This window comes from Lepidothrix coronata, unplaced genomic scaffold (assembly GCF_001604755.1).
Source record: "Lepidothrix coronata isolate B3197 unplaced genomic scaffold, Lepidothrix_coronata-1.0 Scaffold130, whole genome shotgun sequence".
NCBI classification, from domain to species: domain Eukaryota; kingdom Metazoa; phylum Chordata; class Aves; order Passeriformes; family Pipridae; genus Lepidothrix; species Lepidothrix coronata.
The window spans coordinates 2,862,554-2,882,368 of record NW_016690310.1 but is presented as its reverse complement, the minus strand read 5'-3'; positions in this window follow the sequence as shown (position 1 = coordinate 2,882,368).

The window sequence follows — 19,815 nt, the reverse complement described above, 5'->3', positions numbered from 1 at the left end:
GGTGCTTGGACAGCCCTCATGGATGAATCCTCATTAGGGCCTGAAGTTTATCCTAAGCCATGTCTTTTTTTTTGCTGAACAAAACTCTGGTAGCTTCAAAACAACTACCGTTATTTGAAACAGGGAGCCACCGGACGAAGAAGACAGAGTTAGTCAAAAAATATATTAATTCACTAATTACAGTCAAATTACAATAATGTGGCATGATTTGCATAAACCAGGCCACAGAATTTCACCCAGCAAACAATCAGACCAACTGATTTTTTTTCTGTGCGTGTGCAAAGGAATGTTTACTAAGCGAAGTCTCTCCCTAAACCCACAGGACTGATGACATGTGAATGGAGTGTCTTCTGCCTTCCAAGACAAATTTTCCATCTTTTTGATGTGTAAAATGCTAAAATGGCTCTGGATTCACCTACGTGGGGGACTGACCTCGACTCCATGCTGCATCCTTAAACCTGGGCTATTCTTTATAGAAACGGTGTTGGACATGACTGTGTAACCAAACTCCTGCAGCTTTGGAATTTATGCCTCACTTTCTATAAGCACCTAATAGATGATCCAATCTGTTAAACACACATCAACAGATTTGCTGTTGACATCCCACCTTTTTAAGGGGCAGTCAGGAAAGTTGACCCACTTAGTGTGTACATTCAACAGAGAGGAAAAAAGAGGAAAACTTTTTAACGATTACATTTCGTTGCAGCTTTTTAATTGGGAAGCTCCTCTCACCTCCTAAGCTTTTGGTTTGTTTGTCTTATTTTTAATTTATACTACCAGGGTGTGCAGGTAACCTTGCAAGACAAATTGAAGTTAAAGTCAAGGAAAAAAGTCTCTTCAATATTTTATACAATATCCTGTGTGTGCAAAGGCTGGTTTCATGAACTAATGGATTTTTTTTTGTTTTATTTTACAAAGCACACGCAACACACACTGTACTTATACATTCACAACTCACAGCATCTGATTCAAGTCCCATTAACTGCACTTGGTGACTTGCAAATTTAGGTCCTGCTGAAATACCTGAAAGCAAACCCTCTTATGAGCATGAACTTGATTTACTACAAGTAAAGTTCTAGCCTGTAGATGAGTCTCTCAGTTATTTGTGCATAGGAAAAACGTGGTCCCCACTCCTAACCTGGGATTTTACTGGAATGCTGTGGTGGAAGAGGAGTTACACGAGTGTTCCTTACTGCATTAGAGATCATGTTTTGTAAATGGGGACTGACTTTTAACTCTACCAACACGAGTAGAGGTGTCATTATAATTTATTCCTTGATGGGATTTCCTCTCTGCTACTTCCCCAGCCCTGTGGCCCTTGTTTATCAGTTCACTAGTGCTCGTAAGAAAACATGGCCAAATATTCCACAACGTACATCACATCCTTCCACGGAGCAAGGGTAGCCAGACACCCTGAAATATGGAATGTGCATTAGCAATCATGCTCCATAAAATTTCAAAGCCTGAGATCTTTTCACAGCCTGACAGATTTTCCCATATAGCTTTCCACATTCCTAGTGTAACCCAATACAGGCACTGCAGGCTGAATGATAAACAGAGACTCCTTCAGGAAACCTTGGGAAAGGGGAATATTGCACTTCGCTCTAACTATTCCACAGGTGACTGAAGGCTGCACAGCCCATTTTTTCAGCTCAGCCGAAGACAGGCAGAAAAAGTGGAAATGGGACAAAACAAGCATCTAAAAGTGTCTGGCAACGACCTATCACCACTCTCAAACGCTATATCTTATGGAAAATAAAAATTCTTCAGTACTTTCCAGTCCTGGACAAAGCGGAGGCAGCATTTCAGCAGACACATGATTTAACATTGTTTTTTGCATTAGGTACATTGATAAATTTAACTGTAAATAAATTAAATGTAACAGCAAACCACGAGGAGCATGAAGGCACATTTCTACCAATTGACTCACTTCTAATTTTTTTTTTTTCTGTTTACCAGCTGTGAGCTTGCCAGCTATGGCTTGAGCATATAACTCAGTGCAGCCCCAGCCACAGGCGATGTGCAACACATACAAGCACTCAGAAAATGGGAGTCTGGCTGAGTCAGGCTCTCAGCAGTATTCAACCCACCCAAAAATATCCCAGAGCAGAGCCAGGGCAGGTACACCCTGTCAGGGCTCCCCAGATCCTGCATCCTCCAGGTCAAACCCCAGGGTAAAGTGGAGCATCCTCAGAGCTGTTCTGCTTCCCCTCAGCCATCAGTGGCTCAGAGCTGATGAAGGTTTCAGGCATTGTTGGGATATTTTGGCCACACTCCCTCACTTATAGCTTTGCACCCCATGGAGCATGGGGATTGTTCCAGCAAAAGAGGGACAGCGAAGGATTGACTCACTCACAGAGTGTCTTTCATGGTACAGATCCAGTGCAAACCACCTCCAGCACAGCCAAGAACCAGGGCCAGGATGACTAATAATGACCTTCTGAGCAGCCATTGCACGTAGAGCACAGAGTACAAGGGGTTTTCAAACAAAATAATACATAATATACCCCAGCTAATATATCATGCCCACTCCAGAGCTGGGAAAGCTTCAGCTGGTAATGTTTGCAGTAGATGTGATCAAAAGAGGGAGAGTGTGGTTCCCAATCTTACAAAACCTCTCATATCTGCTATTCAAAATTATCTGTTAAACATATGCAACCATATTTCTGACCTTGGAATCTGGGCAAAACACTGAACTAGACTGTACTTTCATCAGCTGTTATTCTTGATTATGACTGGACAGCAAAATCAGGTTGCATTGCTTCTGCTCCTTCCTCACACTACTCTGACACAAACAGGAAAGAGTTCAAGATGACAGAACAGTATTTCCAGCTTGGAGCTTTAGGCAGCCACAATCTGCAGATTATTTTTAAGATTTCTGCTGCTTTTGGTGCTAACAAAATGCTTGCAGGAAACAGACTGAAATGCTGCATCAACAAAAAAAAAAAAAATTGTCATGTTCTTTAGCATTCACTTAATTTTAAATTGTATGCAAATAGAGAAAATAGGTTCATTAATTATTAGATACCAAGTACAGTTCTTCATATATCCACACTATTGAGGTCAAGGTGCTAAATGGCTAACCTAAAATTCTGATATTTAGTACAAACCATAGGTGGGTGAACATTATTCAAAGTAATGGAAAGAAACATCCCAGGCTGTCCAAGCTATGGCACAGCCTGTAAATGGTAAATACCCATTTCTATCATACAATCATATAGTGGTTTATGTTGGAAGAGACCTTAAGGATTATCTTGTTCCAAACCCCCTGCTGTGGACAGGGACGCCTTTCACTAAACCAGATTGCTCAGAGCTCATCCATTTTTACATATAATTATATCCAAAGGTTACACATTTCAGTGTCACTATCTGTTGAACTTATTTACTTGTTAATAATATTAAACTAACGCCACCAAAACTGAATTCATCACTGATACTCATGCACTATTTTGCATCAAGAGTACATTTAGCTGGTTTTATGGTAGAGAACTATACTTTGAATAACTCTACATTTTTGGAATCCAGCCTGAAACCTCAAATTTTTTCCCCAAATGAAACTACGTTAATAAAAATCTCAAGCTAATCAGCACAGCAGTTACACATACTCTCAGCTAGAGAAAAACATAACGAGTAGAATTTGGGGGAGATTAATTCCCCCAAGCCCACCAGAAATGTGGTAAAGTATCTTTATCCTTGAGTCCAGTAAATCTTTTCCTGTCTTACTGAGGAATAATCATTGTGGTGTGATTGAAATAGACTTGAAATAGGATTTTTTTTTTTTTTTGTAAGTAATCCACCACTTGAACTTTCCAATTAATTCACAAGAGCCATGAAAATGCCCGGTGTAGGACTACAATTTTAAAATCATCTGCGGGCACTGAAGCCACCCAAACTAACATGTGTGCACACAATCTCCACCAGCAGTTGAAGATCAAGCTGCAGAACAGGTGATGTTACCATGTGGAGCCTTGACTGCTAAACGAGGTCAACTGCCAGGCATTATTCTGAAGTAGGAGGACAAAATGGAAAGAAGAGCCAAGGTTGGAGAGGAAGCTTTAGGAGGCTGAGCAGCAGCATCACGGCCAAGCTTCTATTGTGCTCAGAAACATAAAGAATTTGACATCTGACCCCTCCTAGGAGAAACCCAAGCAACATCTCCCAACGTAGGCAGTGAAGCATGGAAGTGCACTATCCACACAACAAAGAACTGATAAACTGATACACACTGGATAAACAGATAAACAGGTGCCTCCTGGATGTCTCTGAGAAACCCCCGAAGATTCCCGCTACGAGAAACAGTGCTTGCACACCCTGTGAAAAGCTCCTGAATATCACAGAGTGCTCTGAAACCCTCCAAAATTTCACAGCTCTTTTTAGAGCTCCTCCACCCACTTCTCCATAAGGCTTAGCTGCGAGCCCGATTCTTATATCAAGCAACATTAATGCTCCCCTTTTCCTCTTCATCCAGGTAGGGAACGTTTTCTGTTGTGCCCATTTGTGGCCAAACAGGCCACAAAAGAGCAGTTAATGAACACTTTTCCCCGGTATGACAGCTGCTAACCGTCCCTGTCCAGCAGCAGAGGTGGAAAATTCATCACAGCCATACCCTCTGCTGGGAATGAACCTCGATGACACCAGGGCTGATCCAGAATGAGTGTTTATATCCAGTGAAAAGGGCAGGTTTGTTTACCAACAGACAACGCCCCAGCCAAGCACTTCCCAGTTTGTGCAGCAGGGAATGCTCTGCTTGTGTGGAACAGTTACAACCACCTTGCTACAGCCTTCCTTAAAAAGCAGTTTATGGCCCATTTTGACCTTCATACACTGTGTGCAATCTGAGCATTTTTAGCTCCTCTGAAAACCAGCTTTGGTACCCGGTTTCTAAAACAAACAATAACTGAACATCTGGATGCCTGATCTAGAGAATCTATCAGGTCAATAAAACAATCTGAGCAGAATTCCAGCCTAGGTCCTTGCCTGCTTTTGGACCAGAAGCTCAGCAAAGAGTGGTTGACCAAACTCCATCATCCAGGGCTCTGAAGAAAGAGTCTCCAAAACGGGAGGTTTTTGAAAGGGACTGGTTTTCCTGCACCAGTATTTTCACAAGTGGCTTCTCCTGTCAATTATATGGTTCAGGGACAGGTGGAGAGAAAAGACCTGACTGACCTGAGACCATTAACAATGAATTCTGTCACATGGATATTTCTTTTTTATTTCTCTTCATTGCGCTGTAAATGCTCACATGCAGCCCGAGGAGAGGTAAGTAGGTTGTTTTTTTTTTTTTTCCTTTTTTTGAATACAGTTGGCAGCAGATCCCAGCCATGGCCAGTTGCTTGGTAACAAGTTTCTCTGGCTACAAAATAAATATTCCACATCTGAAATATTTGAGAAAACACTGTTTTTCCTAACTACATTCCATAGTACTTGGGCCATGGGGTTTCCCAGAATAGTCTAAAATATTAACAGGGTTACTCAAAGGACGACCTCCAATTAGGTTGTCGCTCTAAGACAGATACAGATGTGTCCCCCTACACAACACTGTTCACATATTCCTTAAATAGTAGGTTAAATCTACTCCATGGTCTGGAGCTCATGTAAAGTAGTTTAACTGCCTAGGAACAAATTAGCTAACTGGATCCTGTGCCCTTTTAAACGTAGGCGTGGTGGGAGACATTTTGCAGGGACTGAAAATCCTGGAAGTCGCTACATTCGGTCTGAGACGAGTGCCAAAGAAAGCATGTCTGAGGAAAGAGACAGTGAGGGAGGCGTAAAATGAGGCATCTCATCACCTACCACAGCCACAGAGGGATGCTACTGGAATTACCTGCTCTGGGACTGGCATAGAAAGTGTCAAAGTCACGTGTCTGCAGGCATCTCACAGTTCCCACCTTCCTCTTCACCCCTTAGCACAACACTGCTTGGTCCAGGACACAGGCAGTAGAAGCCAGTTCTTCCAACCCTCCGAAAACATCTGCCCCGGAGATCGATCCTAAATAATATTTACCTAAATATTCTATCTAATATCTATCTGAATATTTCTCTAAATATTCTTATTTTGCAAACGCAAAGACAGTGTGTCCTGGAGCAGCAGAGAAGAACCCTGAGGAACCAGCTGATTCTGCCCCCTTCCCCATCACAAGGACAGTGGATGTCTACAAAGAAACTAAGAATAGGACGAGCATTTAGTGATGCTTCTCTAATACCCTCTTCAGCTTTCGACACTCTGTAGCACAAGGATTTCCTGCACTTAATAGCCCTTGATGAATCCTCCTTCCATGAATTCGTCTTCATACAATGACTGGGGAGGAGAAATAACTATTTCTAGATTTTGTGATTTGGTAATAATTCCCAGAATAGAGCACTAATTATTCAGGGTGTTTTTTATAACCTGGCGGCAAAGAAAAAAAAAAATTATTCTCGACAGAACAAAAGAGAGACCATCCACCTCATAACTATTAGTTAGAAATTCTGATTGAGAGTTTTAAGGCTGCCAATTCTAAAAGGGGAGGCAGCCAGAAAAAGGGCCTCAGCTCACATAGGAAAGTCCCAAGTTCAAGCATTCATTAAATACAGGACCCAGGTTTCAAACTCACCTGGGCCTTTCCAAAAAAAGGATTTAGACATGTACCACTGATATGCAGCCTAGGGATCCAAGGCCAACATGGAAAACCAAACATCTCCCACGTACACCTAAAATGCTATGGATGTCTCCATTCTACATTATTTTTTTTAAATTTCTGCATACACCCAGAGCACTCACATCTCAGTGCTGGAAGCTCTGCATCTATGAAACAGTCAACTGTGAACAGAGTTTAGAAACTAAGTGGTACTACACATATCTGGCCACTCACTAGCACCTTAGAGAGAAGTAACAATTGTTTTCTTCTACAACACATGGGGAGGAAAAGTTAATTTCCCTCCATTTTGTTACACTCATTTGCCAAGTATATTATTTTTCCAAGATATTCCTGCCACATTCACCGGGACGGGATGGACAGTGCTTGCTTAATTAGTTCTCATGTTTTCTTCATTATCAGCACTTAGTCCCCCGTGCAAGAATAATTAATTTCCTCCTGAATGTCCTTTAAAGTGTATGTGTTTTGCAGACGTTATCCTGCACTCAAAACTTTAGTCTTCCTAGAGCTCTGCCTTTCATACTCCATCTCCCCACTTCTGAATATTCAAAGCATTATTCCTGCAAGCTTCCTTCCCAGAGAATTTCATCCTGTGCAACAAATGAGCAAAAGAACCTGTCATAATACTCAGGGAGCAGAGCAAAAACTGCATATAAAGCCTTAATTCTATTACTGCCTTAATGTCAGTGCTCCAATTTGTTGCATCACATTAAAAAATATGGAGTTCACAGATCCAGAGCATTTTCTGCTGGAGGTAGATGGGACAGAGGAGTTTTTGACAGTGAATTTCACAGAAATCTGTTGACAGTCAAAGAAAGGATAACAAGTTCCAGGATTTATATCAATATTTTAAAGGGAAAGTGATCCAGCAAACTTTTTATTCAACTCTTATCCCTTTGACAGTTCCATGGACTTCCTTATTCCAAGTCAAATCGCTTCACTAAATAAGTCTTAGCCTCCTGATTTCAGTCTTATCATAGAATTGTTTAGGTCACGTATTTCAGACTCCACTTTTGCCCTGTCTGCTAGTCCAAGCTATCCTAATTCCATCTGGTCTGTCTCCTCCCTCATTCACTATTCAATCAACTACTCACCCCCTTCCATGCAGGTTTTGCTTCCAGCCCACATCAGATCTGATCTTGTACCTCTAGAATCTGTGGTAGGTACCTACATCATTTTCTTCATGTGAAACAGGAGTTGCATATCCCTGGTGGGGCCGAGCAAAAATTATCTCCCAGAGTAGGAGAACTACATATTAAAACAAAACAAAACAAAACAAACATTGCCAATATTTTTGTAGCATGGGTAAAACAATATTTTTCTCTAATCTTGTTCTTGGAAGACATTAAACTGTTCTGGCTGAAACTTTCTGAAGGGAACTCAGCTGCAGGCAGACACCAAATGCAACATGGAAAAAGTCTAGTTTGAAAAGCTACTTTGACAAAGTTGTGAACAGCTGAAAATAGGCCTTTAGGACTGGAAGTTGCCTGGCAGCCTTAGCAAGAGATGATGTTACAAGCCCTGCCTGCAGTGAGAGCCAAAGTGTCACCCTCTAAGGTCACCCACTTTGGTGACAATCAAGCATCACCCAACTGCATTTATGGAGTGACTCTGACCAAGACAAGACTTTTGCCATTTAAGTGTCCACCAATCTGATGCCTACACAAATCCAGACAGAGACACCCCAACAATACTTTTCCATTCCCCAGGGCTGTTCCATGGACCATGGGCCTGGGGAGCAGTGTTGGTTCCACGATTCCCCCCGAGCCTCAGCTGATGATGCAGCAGTTCCGTGTAAGCAGTTGGTGACTGGGCCCCCCAGCTCTTCAGATTCCTCCTGCAAGAGCCAACAGAATTGTAGCCCTACTTGTGCCTTCAGCTTCTCCACTCCGAATTTTGCTGTAATGGACCTACCTAAAGTAATTAGGCCACCTGTTGCATCGCCAGATCCATTGAAGGGACTCCTTCTGCAGTTGGGTTTATGCGGTTTGACAGTAATTGTTTAAACGGATACCAGTGTAATGGCACTGCAAAATAAAGTTGTGGAATTATTTTAATCAATAAATATAATTACATGCTCAGATGACCACGAGCTTATCTGTAATTAGTTCTCCATACCACGATGCAGTCCACAATGCCAACTTTTTTTGCACATTACACGACGTGGGACAGAAATTGCACACGCAGATAACGGGATATTTACAATCAGCTGAGGTTTTACAGCTCAGCAAGATTTTGAGCCCGTGTTAAAAAAGAAAAAGAAAGAAAAAAAATTATCAATTGTGGAACTTGAAAATGGCTATTTATTTTGGGACCAAGTTTTTATTGGTACCATGAAAACAGTCACCCTAAATCAACACATTCCAACACAAGTGGCGTTCTGTGACGTCAGCTACCTAAGCAGTTAAATCTGTGGTTTTTTTCTTCCAGAGCTACACAAGATTGAGCAGGTTGGAGTGGGGGGGGGGGTTTAAACAAAAGATATTCAAATATTAACATCCTTAAATGAAAATATACATGTATGCACATGCCTACACATTTATCTGAACTGTCAAGTGTGCAAAGCCAAAGTTCATAAACTCCCCACAACATGTATAAATTGACCCTGACATCGCCTCTAAGGCAGAGTTTTGTCATAACACTGGTCTTATGGAGGAGGAAATTCAGATATGGAAGTTGGGATAACCTTCCTAAAGTACTCACAAAATGAGAACTAGTACTTTATACTAGTTACTTTATACTTTTGTTCAAATCACAGGCTAAACCCAAACCTAAGCATCTTCCTATAAACATAACAACCCTACAGTTACAATATCCCAGTAACAGTTCTGCATCCATACATCATCCAGTTTTATATTTGGTTTATATGTAAAAATATAATGTATTATATATATATATAAAGAGAGAGAGATGGACTGACTACTAGATAAGCAAAAAAATACATCAAGAAATAATTTCACACAAAGGAAACGGAATATGAGAGAGTTTAACTGCACTACAAGTGGTTTATGAACTGCTATAATTACACCTGCTTTTAGTAGTGCCTCAACAGGTCAGTGTTGCTGGTTGGTTACAAAGGTACTGCACTATCAAACACACTGGGAGGCAAAAATCTGTAGAGTTGTCTGTGGGTGGAGTCCCAAAACTTTGATTTTCCAAAATAAATCAGAACAGAATCTAACCCTGTTTTAGAGGTTCTTCTTGATAATGACTTAAAGCAAAGAGTGGAGTTCCTTCCCTATAGATAACATGGTAATTTTGGCCACTGTTTAGCATGTTTGTGATATAATTAATAAACACATAACATAATATACAATATAGACATAATACATACAGAATATATTTATTTGCAGAATATATTTATATTTAATGTAAAATGTAATTATTTTACATTAGGAAGAATTTTAATTTCACTACTATTTTTCTCTTTCTTTACACTTACCTTTGTGTCATGTTTTGAAAGGGGGCTCCACACTGCAATCTTCATTAACACTGTCAAAACTGACATTAAACACATGCTTAATAAACACATCCTTAAACACACAAAAAATCAGCAGGGCATAAGTATCTTTTAAATACTAAATAAAATGGAATGAATTTTAAAAGACTCCAAAGTGATTTCCAGTCAAGCCCATTCAAATTCCATCAAGGTATGGGCTTCAAGTTGGATCTTAAATAAACCACAACTAGTTGACATGAAGCAGCTATTATCCAAAGTTTCTTCTTCCACTGCACCCCTTTCAGGAAACAGAAAGGGATTTGTAAGCACAGGCACAACCTTTTGTATCTGAAAAAAAATAGCAATCGAAAATATTATATTTATATTACATTTTCCTTAAGGAAAATGAATATGGTTAAATTGCACCAGGAAATACTAACAGACACTTTCAAATCACACCACACTTAAAAGGGCCCAGATTTTTATTATCTCTGTGATAAGAGGAAGAGCAAATGCCCATGGGAATAAAGAGGAAGATCTCCATTTCCTTCATATTTTGCACTCTTGCAAGTGTGATAGCCCAGATTTTGTAATGTAGGATAAACAGGATGGCTTCCCATGTCCTGCAGAACTGGATAAAAACTATATGAATCCACAGAAATCAAAAAAGGTGGTAACAAAACTGCTTTGAATGCATAAGGGGCTGAGTAGGCAACAAGATCTCAATGAAGTCTTCAGTAAATTGTTTTTATTCTTTAATTAAATAATTGCTTAAGTAATTCTGCAATAAAGAATTAGAAGACTTGTTTCTTGAAGGCACTATCAATTTATCTAAAAGCCTGATTTTGCACAAAACAGCAAAGAATAGGGATGGTTAACTGAAAGAAGAAAAATGGATCACTGTGCCTATTCTTCCAGTCACTCGTTATCAAAGGTATATCTTCAAACAGACAACATTTCACTTTCCCTCTGTGGTCTGGTTTGCTGTTGGGAAATAAAAAAACAGACAGAATCATCATTAAAATTAAGAACCACAGATACAGACAAGGGGTTAGTTACATCCACATTTAATTTATTGTCCTCTGGCTGGATTTCAAGTCAATGACATGCATTTCAGGCATTGCAGGCTGGTTAGTACATTGGCCATCCACCATAAATAAAATATGAGGCTGAAATCAATAGACCTGACATTTACCCTGTTCTGCTGCATAAGCACAGCCCAGCTCTCACGTCTGAGTTTTAGGAGGCTTCAAAACACAAAATGATAAGGGCTGATTAACAGTTATTAATGATGAGCCTGTAGGAAGGTGAGAGTCATGAAAATTTGGATGGGAATACTGTAGCTGAACTCTGACATCATCATGTGAGCTACCAAGAGATACAGAATTAAGTACACAAAGTGGCAACCTTCACTTTTACATGACATAGAAATTTATCAAACAAAAAGAACTTTTTATTTTTATTTTTTTTTAAAAGAAAGGTGACCGGGCCTCAGGCAAAGCAATACAGTCTTTCTATTTTTACGGTAGAAAATTCAGTTCTCAAAAGCAGATGTCAAATTGAGTTGGGTATGTAGTAAGATACAGGATGTTTGGCTTAGTATAACAGCCATCTAAAAGGAGACAGTTCGCTTGGAACAGTTTATCTCCTTTTGCAAGGTAAGTTAACCAAAAAATCTTAAGTCACTATGGCCTTGGACACGTAGTTAAATCCTTCCATGTCCTAGTAAGGTCCTTATTTAAGGCTGGAAGTGAAGGTACCTTGCAGGGCTTTGGTGTCAGAACTCACTCCATGCCAGCTGACACCTGAACGTGCAGAGCAGCAGTTTGTCCAGCAGGCACCACACACCACATCTCACCTACCAAGGCTGGGCCACTGGCACTCTTGGACTGCCCAGCAAGAGGATTCCCCCCAGCTCGTCCAGATCGTTTAACTGGCAGAAGTCCACAAGTCTGTTCCCAACAATAAATCCATGCCCAAGCTGGAGAGGAAGTCGTTTGACTCAGTCAGTTGTCACTCCTTCCCCTCTGTCAGCACGTGGCTTTCTGAAGGATCTTCACTCGGCTGCAGTCTCGACGTGTCATTTCTCTCTCATCAGATCCCAAGGTAAGAGCTACTCTAGCTCCATTTACCTTATCCAGCTCTCCCCATTGTCAATTCAAATCTGAAGAAGCCTTTTGAAGTCTCTCAGTCCTCTTTCCTTGTGTCAGGAAACCTTCGGGACAGCTTATAATCTATATAAGCACTAAGGCAGGACCACAAAATGAATCGTATTAATATAATTACAACCAGCAAAATCATCAAAAGGGCCGATTCCATATTTAAGCTAGAATAATGAGGTAATGTGAAAAAAAATACTCTGGGAGATCTAATTATATAATGCAGTATTCAGTACTGCACGGCCAGCCCAGCAATTCCTCTAACATTCCAATCAAAGTGATCTCACTAGCATGTGAGAGAAGAGTCCAGCTGACAGATTTGGGACATGTAACGTACTATTTAGTCAAGAGGCCCCATGTGCTATTCATAAAGAATTAACAACTCTTATATTGACAATGACAGTATTGTCAGAAGACCTTTGGAAGGGGGGGGAAAAAAAAAACCTCCATAAACTCCGTCTCTGTGAAGTTGGACTTTTTTTTTTTTTTTTTGCCCCTTTTTTCCAATGCTGATGTAATCTCCAAACATCTCCAGCAGCAGCTGCTCAGCGAAACCAGGCACCTTCTCCCTAGTCCCTTTCAGCAGCACACGCAGCACTTTCCAGCTCCCTCAAGACAATCAGGGCCTTTCTTTCACCAATTAGCTATCACTTCAAGAGTCCTGCGCTGTCCAACGAGCTCTTAAGAATGGTCTTTGCAGGAAACAACACTGGAGGAGCGTGGTTTTTTTTTTTATTTTCCCCCTAGACAAGTGAAAAGGGGAAGAAGGGAGGGAGAGAGGAGGGGGAGGGAAAAAGAAAAAAAGAAAAAAAAAAAAAAAGAAGCACAAGAAAACAAATCAGAACACACAGAAGCTGTCCAAAATGCATCGCTCATTTAGTGCATCGACAGAAATGTCCTCGAGAGCCAAGGCCAGAGCAAAGCACACACACAAAAAACCTCACTCCTACTTTCTCTGGGAGATAGTTTGTTTAGTTGAATATGTTAAAAAGGTTTTCATAGAAAGAAGTGCTCTCGTTACAGCAAGTCCCTGAGCTGTAGGAACTAAAGGGGCAAGAAACTCCTGTAGGATTATGCTCTATTTCCTTATTTGGCTCTCCAAATGTAAAGCAGCATTATTTGAAGGAGACATTGTAGGAAAGAACTCGGTTTAGCTCACTTTAAATATAGATGGCTTGATGAAATGAGTAATTACTGGAACTGCTACGATCTTTTCAAACTTACTCCACCAGCAAGCTCCTTTCCCCAGAAACCGCACTTTCTGCCTAAAAAAGAAATGAGAGCCTGATTCGGAGACGTAAAGCTTTGGGAATTCTACGTTCTTTTTCCTTTAAAATCAGGGAATAGGTACAGTAATACCTTGAGGTCCTTGTAGATGCCAAGGCCTCGTCAGAATTAGTACAACTCCAGGATCCAGTTCAAGAAGAAAACAAGGAACTTTTACAAATGTTTAAGCAATTCCTTGCCTGGGCCTGGACAAGTAGAGCTGTGAAGGCAGAAACGGGAAGGATCAGCAGTAAGTGAAAGGACTGGGATGTGGTCCAAGCAATAGCCTGGCTGCTTCCCTGATTTTCAAAAATTCTGCATTAAACCAAATGTCATACCAAAATACTGACTGCCAATATTCTCTCAAAGTGCCATTTTCTGGTCAAATTTGTCCTTGATTGGGGTAACCTCATGAGAGTCAACACATTGCCTTCTACAAGGCCAACACATACATTTACGTTGCAATTAAAAATAAAAATAGCCTGTTCCCTTTTATTGACTGTGTATCAGAAGCAAAGCCCTGGGCTTTGTAAACAGTTAAAAGGCACAGCAAAGCAAATACTCGGAGGGGTTTCAGGAGTTTCTTTGCACTAATGGGTTCTCTCACCTACCACATGGATTTTTTTAATGGAGTTGGAAAGTGTCAGAACTGATCAGAATGCTTAGAGGGAAAGAAAGTCTGATGTATTACCCTACATGCATTTATGAAGGAATGTGAATCCACTCAAATTCCTCTGCACAGGAAGGCTCAACCAAGGGATGGGTACACACAGTCAGGATTAAGAAGGAATCTTTGTGGATGTACACTGAACAATGAGTGTCTTTTTTATACCTACGGATCTCAAAAGATGCTGAGTTTAAAGGGACTTCTCCTTTCAACTAGCAAAGATTTTTGCTGAAAAAATGCAGCAGGCTGGAGAGAACAAATATATCTACACGTATATATGTTACTGGGGCCACCTACAGTCATAGGAAAAAAGATGAAATGGACCCAAAAGGTCTATCAGTTTGCCCTAAAGCAAGATCAACTACGCCATTCCTGGCAGCTGTTTCTCTAACTTGTTTCTTTTTTATGAGACCGACATCCACACAGATGAGAAGAAGGAAATCATCATCTCACCTGAAGGGGATTTCGGCAGGAAAAACAGTTTGACAAACTGTTCAGTGGCTCTACCTGCTACAACACAACCACTGTCAGCTCCAGCCAGGGGTTCTACATTACATACACGCTTGGGCAGCTGGCTCACTTTGTAGCTGTAAAATAACAGCTGATAACATTAGCCAGTAACATAATAATTATAACAGTAATACATAATTAGCTAATAACATAAAATAGCAAATGTACTGGTTGAGGCAATGACATCTGCCTTTATCCAGAAAAGCAATATCTGTCCACCTGGATGGATGTCACTGGATGCACCTCAAAGTTCATCTTTGGTGACAACCATCTTCCTTTCCCCCGGTGCAATCCTGCTGGATTGCTGGAAACCACCAGCAGGGTTTAAACCAATTCCCACGTGAGCTAGCGGGGCTGTCACGTAATCCAGCACATCCCATGCCCTGGCCACCAGCTCCAGCCCAATCCATCCGCAGACACAAGCCCGGCGGCTACTTAAGGGCACGTGAGGAATGAACTGGGGGGTTCATCCCGGTGCCAAGGGAACAGGTGCCTCCTCCCCGGGGCTCACAAGTGCTTCTCAGCCCTGCGTTGCCTGAGAGGTGTCAAAGCCGGAACAGAAAGCGCACATCCCTGGCGCCTGGCACCGGGACAGGCTGGGGACAGGCTGACACAAAGCCGGGGAATGGCAGCTCCGCATGCCACGGCTGTCGGCTTGGCACTCCCCGGCGGGGCTGCGTTTGTTCACACGGAGGAATGCTGCTGGGCATGGAAGGACAGCGCCTTCCTGCTTGGATTTCACTTCTCAGGGCAGATTTCCTCCCACAGAAAATCCGTGGCACAGCACAGGCAAGACGAATCTCCGCGCCAGATGAAAACTGGCGCGGCCGGGTTTGGGAAAAGGAGCTTTAACACCGACGGTTGTTCTTCCTTTCTTTGTAAAGCCTTTTGGGAAAGAGCGAGGAAAAGCACTATGCAAAGCCCATATATCGATAATCACTATTTGGATTTTCCAAAATTTTACTTTTTCACACAACAGATGTTCCTGGCACCGTTTTTTTTAATGATTTGCCTTTTTGAAGAATGTGTGTCGTATCACCGATAAAAGCATCCTCTCTGTTCAGAGTTTATTTTGTTAAAATCACTTCTCAACTAGTCATCTCCCTAGAGAGCAATGGCATGATAGAACAGTATTCCTGATGGGTGATATTTTATTACTAACATATGTTTTCATCACATAACCAACATTATTACCCTGTTCTGCTACAACTATTTATTAAAAAATCCTCTAATTTGGAACTATTTGCAAAATTCCATATTTTGCTTTTAAATTAGTACATAATTAATTATCCTCATAATCAGTGCCCATTGAAGGGTAGTTTGCCAAAAATAATTACGTATTATGCAGTTTTGTTGACTTTAGAATGTAAGGCAACAAGTTTCACATTTAATTTTCCAGTTCCCCTACAAAGCAGTCTATCTCCTCAAATATCACTACATTCCTAAAATTTCAAAATATCAAGTGTAGCTACACGTGACAAAGCAGAGAATACAACAATAATCAATCACAAAACACCTCCTGTTGCCATCAGTTTGAAATATATCCCAAAACATTAATAAATTAAAATTAAAAAAATAGAATATTTTACTTACTGCATTTTGCCACGCATTCAAAACTCAGGATATGTTACAAATGAAAACAGCAAATAGTTGCAGTAGTTGGCATGGCTAACAAGAAGTTCCCAGTTCTTTGTTAAGAGAAAAAGAAAAATTCAAGACCAGCACTTATCTCTCAGAATCACGTGCCTTCTACAGTTATCAGAGTCAAAAAGGCACCTTGCTCCAGTTTGCATATGTGAAATCTCCTGAACAAGCATTCCACATCACACTGGAAACAAAATGCCAGTTCAAAAGAGCCAGATCAAGGTCTTCACAGCTTTAGAGGACAAAACCTGACATTCAAAGCCAACTCCCGCTTCAAATAAGTTGTGATAACACGCACATATCAAGATCATTCCACGTTGCATGGAGCCAAAGCAAAGTCAACACCTTCCCCACTGCTTTCCTACTGGAAAATCCCCAGCAGAATCCCACCACAGTCAGTTCAATATGCCCGTTTCCACGATCAAGAAAAACAAGGACAGAAATAAGTTACTACATTTATTATGTATTTCTTCCCTAAAGACTAATTTCAGTGTCCATAAAAATCGCAAAATAAAGGGCACAGATTGCAGGAAAAAAACCAAACAACATAATGAAAGTGAGGGGAAAGGGTTAGGAGAAAATGAAGCAAAAACTTATAAATCAGTCTTAAAAGTCATTACCTGAAGACATCTGTATTTCAAAATACAGAGTTGATGAGACCTCTGCAGTTATGGAGCTGCCATTCCATGATCACCTCCATATGCTGCTGGATGTGGCCATACTTAGCAGTAGATATTTTGGTTCCCTTTCATTTTCAGGAATTTCTTCCTAGGAATGTGATTAGAACATGACCTGGTAGTAGCAGAATAGATCACACTTGATACTTAGTCGTATCAATTAAATAAAAGTTTCATAATATCCAAAATGTCCACCTAATTGTGAACAAACATAAAAATACAAACATATTTAGCGACTCAAAGGAAAAAGCCTAGAACAAATATTTAGGATTTATGTTACAAAGTTCAGAATAGCTGAGTAGTTCACATAAATTCAGGAGAGAATCTGATTAGTATTATTTTGGACAAAACAGTGTTTCAACTGAAACATCATTTTTTCAAACACAGAGGTCTGGCCAAACGTGCTTCAGTTTTGACAAAATATTTGTCAAGAGCTGCTTTTCAGATCCATTAAATTCAAGATCAGTACAAAACAGACACTCTCCAAACATTATACAGCCAAGGCACTCATGCATAAAACCACAGTTTGAGTCTTTTGACAAGTGCTGTGGTCACCTATCTCTGGGCTATTCCTATGTCTCCCTTGACTTAAAAACCTTTTTTTCCTTCTCACTGTGCACAAACTAGACTGGGACCTCCAGAAATGTCACAGGACGGAAAACTCCCTTCCCTCTTGTCTGTAACTCCACACCTTTGGCAGATTTGGGGGGGCTGCTGCAGGCTCCATTTCCTCTGGTTTCACTTGGATGATGCTCCTCCTGTGCTCTACCAAAAACAGATCAAAACCTGCCTCTGGTTTACAATTAAATTTGGGTTTCCTGCGCATCCTTTGTTTTGACAGCATAAGCCAGTTTAGAGGGAAGCAAACAACGACACAAGTGCCATTTTCCTACAAGGTCCATGATGTGAAAAGCTTTGCTAAACAACGATTTAAACTCTCTTAAACTTATCACAAGCAAGATGTGCTTTGGCGAACTACAGACCTTGGAAAGAACCTGAAGATTATATCACACCACCCCTAAAATGCAGTTATTGAAAAGAACCGTCATCCTCTGTGCTTGATGGAAGGTAAACATTTCACATGCTGCACTGACACAGCTCCAAACCTCATTTTTCTATTTAAAAAATGAAAGCCGGGCATTCAGCAAACTACATTGTGTTTTGGAGAAGTTTTTCATTCTACTAGCAGGTTATCCTGCTTACTTTTAAAGTCTCTTTGCACACAAAAAGAAGGGGAGCTGGGGCAAAGAAGGAAAGAAAAGAGTCCATTTGAAAAAATTACACTGCTAGATTACAAGAGTTGAAAGCTGGTATGTAACTTTGCTCCGGGTGATCAAACTGCTAATCAGGAATGCTGTCGGGAACAGAATGGAATTCCAAATAAATTAGCCATGTCCAAGAAGCCAATACAACACAGGATTAAGGCTCACAAAGAAAACAAATTTATTCAGCCTACTTTATCAGAATTCTTAATAACGTGTACTAGTTTTTCTCATCGCAGTCTGAGCTCTTCCACTGGAACAGTGGGGAGAAGGAAAAACGAGTCACACTTCATAAATCCACTTGCACAGACACCTAAAAATGTTATGTAGAGCAAGACACACAATACCATTATATATATACGTACATATGCTTATCACAGCCACAGTAGAAACGTGCCTATTTATTTCTCCCAGTTTATTTTCAAGGCACCTGACCAAAGAAAAGACACCACACGCTTCCGTGAAAACCTACAAAGCTGAAGGAAGAGTTCAGAGCAGCATGGATCTCCACACCAAAATGAGCTTCAGTACCACAGTATACGAACCACTGAATTGAAAAACCAACTGCAGAAATAAATCTCTCTCCTGTGTGACCATCCCACGCGTCACATTTTTTAGCAAGCATAAAGAGAAAAATTCCTGTGTCCACACACCGCAGTGCTGCGGCTGAGGTACTGTCTGCAACTCAAAGCATATTCTATTTTCACCTCTGACAGCATCCCAGAGAAACTATTCATAATAGTTTATGCCAAAATCGCAGGAAAATTAAAAGATGTGCTTAAGTTTCTGCTTTTCCTTGAATTGGGATTTTAATCTTGATCGGACTGGTTTTCCTCACCTGTGAAACAGAGGTTCTGATAGCTTCTTGTCTATACAGTGATTTGAAGACAAAACTAGATTTTCTGAAGCGTTTTAGTAAAAATAAAATTTTAAAAAAAAAAGAGAGAGGAAGTACGTCTTGCTGAATCTAGACATGTAGAGTGAAACTGTCCAGTGATACAAGAGCATGGCTTCCGAAAAAAAAAAAAAGGTAAATCATAAACGTATTCTAACTTCCAGCCACCCATTGTCCAGCACACTTATCCACCGGAAAATAAGAGACTGAGCACAGCACCACTTGCATTTACATGACTTTGCCACGTTACCTTGAGAATCTGTGCATGCCTGGATTCCCTGTAATAAAATTCACCAAGCAAGCCACAGGTTGAGTGTGAGTGTTGGGGATTAGTTTGTCTGCGGGTTCCCAGCCATGGCACTGCCCTGCTTTCCAGGTGACCAAACTGCACCAGCAGTTTGATACACGTGGTTAGTGAGTTAGGTGTTTTCTAAAGAATTTTTGTCCCAGGTAAAGGGGGACTCCCTGTAAAACATCATTTGTGTCCCCTTCCTTTCCCATAATGAAACAAATTAAATTCTATTTACCATTATCACTTTAAGCATCTTAATCAAGCACAAAAGCACACATTTTACCAAGTGTGACTTAGATTTTTTTTTGGTCAAGTGTTTTTTCTGACATGTAAGAAGATATTTGCACAAATATGGAAAGAAAAGCATAT